We start from the raw sequence: 2,238 nt of genomic DNA on the forward strand, positions 1-2,238 counted from the left end.
CAAGTGCCAGATGGGGCGAGACTTTCTCTGTAAAATAAACACACCCAGAACTTAGGAAGTGCAGGGAGAAGTGTTTATAGGGAGATCTAAAGCTGCTGGCCGGGGCTCCCCGAGCTTGGCCTGTGTGCTGCCTTCTTTGTGAAAATCACTAGGAATTGGAACTCAGCTTGGACTTCAGAGTCCTACATACAATAGGATCCATTTCTAACACTCTAAGATAAGCATATGTGAGGCATGAGATTCATTTGTAATTTTATTAAATGAATTATTTTAAAAGCATATATCAAGACACTGCCATGTAATTTGCTTTGCGTTTGAGGTTTCTGATATTCATTTATATTATAATAATAAAAAAACACAAAATGGGGCAGCACCTGTGGCTCAGTGAGTAGGGTGGAAGATTTGAGCCTGGCCCCAGACAAACTGCAACAAAAAAATAGCCAGTAGTTCCAGCTACTCAGGAGGCTTAGGCAAGAGAATCACCTAAGCCCAGGAGTTGGAGGTTGCTGTGAGCTGTGACACCACAGCACTCAGATGCTGTGAGGTTCTGACTCTAAAAAAAAAAAAAGCACAAAATGTACAATGCAAAGGAAAAGGTGTGTGTGTGTATGTGGAGGTGCGTACGTGTGAGTCACATAAGTATGTTGAGTAGGTGTATGTATGACTTGTGATTGCTGGAGTTTCCAAATTTAGCAAATAACAATACAGGACACCTGGTGAAATTTGAATTTCCATTAAATGGGGAAACTTTTTCCGTGTAACACTCCAAATACTGCATGGGGATATTGCAAGTATTGCCTCTGAACTTCAGTGTGACTGCACACCCTGCCCCTGCTTTATCTGGCAATCCCCATAAACGGTGTGTGGCGCTGAGTCGGCTGCGTGTGGGTGTGTGGATGTGGACGTGAACACGCTGGATCCGGGCCCAGCTGGGGTGTACATGAGGAGGAGTGTGGGTGAAGGTGCCACACCTCCCTGGGGGGAGCCACCAGATGCCATTCCTTATCCCGTCCTCCAGAAAGGGGCAAGAACAACAACAGATCATTAATTGCAATTTGCAATCATTTCCAAGCTTTATTTGGGCTCAAAGCATAAATTCCAAGAACTTTTGTGATTTTGATTAATAGCATCAACATTGGAAAACATCTGGTTTAGTGAATTTCCATCTTAGGGACTGACTCTAAAGGACTGATGTTAAAGCGTGGCCTCCCCATTTGACAATTCCTTTGGTGGCAGGGACTGGAATCATGGTTGACAGGGTAGAGAGTATCTCATGTTACTCCTTGAAAGGAGAGAAAGAGAGTGAAACCCAAGATTGATCGGAACCTGACCCTCTAGTTGGCTGCTTTCAGGAATGGAATCTTGAATCCTGCAGAGGCCCCTATCCTAAAAAGCAGGCCACCACTGCCACCACCTTCTAAGTCATCCATGTGACCAAGGTTACAAGTGTCCTTCCCAATGCTGCTGTGACCACAGCTTCTAAACAAAAACAAAGCTGAACGAAAGTGGGAGCATGTGATTTAACAATGAGACAAAAGATTTGAGAACCGTGGCTGTCACAGAAGTTCAGAGCCTCCGTGGCCTTCTCCACACTCCTGCAGGGTGGTCACTGGGCACTCACTTGGAACGGGATTGCTGAGATGTCAGCAGTCCTGGGAAACCTCTGGAGGTGGACGGAATCCAGTCTTCCTTCTCCACATGTCGGAACATGAGATCAGAAGGGAAGGCCGAGTCCAGGTCCAGATCCAGGGGGTCCCACTGAGTGGCCCTGCGATTATGTCCCCGTGTTGGGGAGGGAAGGCAGAGTCCAAGTCCAGATCCAGGGTTCCCCCTGAGTGGCACTGTGATTACGTCCCCCTGTCGAGGAGGGAAGGCAGAGTCCAAGTCCAGATCCAGGGTTCCCCCTGAGTGGCACCGTGATTACGTCCCCGTGTCGAGGAGGGAAGGCAGAGTCCAGGTCCAGATCCAGGGGTCCCCCTGAGTGGCACCGTGATTACGTCCCCGTGTCGAGGAGGAAAGGCAGAGTCCAGATCCAGGGGTCCCACTGAGTGGCACTGTGATTATGTCCCCATGTTGGTGAGGGAAGGCAGAGGCCAGGTCCAGATCCAGGGGTTCCACTGAGTGGCACTGTGATTTTGTCCCTGTGTCAGGGAGGGAAGGCAGAGGCCAGGTCCAGATCCAGGGGTCCCCCTGAGTGGCACTGTGATTATGTCCCCATGTTGGTGAGGGAAGGCAGAG

Source organism: Otolemur garnettii, unplaced genomic scaffold (assembly GCF_000181295.1).
Source record: "Otolemur garnettii isolate 467f Iridium unplaced genomic scaffold, OtoGar3 scaffold00136, whole genome shotgun sequence".
NCBI classification, from domain to species: Eukaryota; Metazoa; Chordata; class Mammalia; order Primates; family Galagidae; genus Otolemur; species Otolemur garnettii.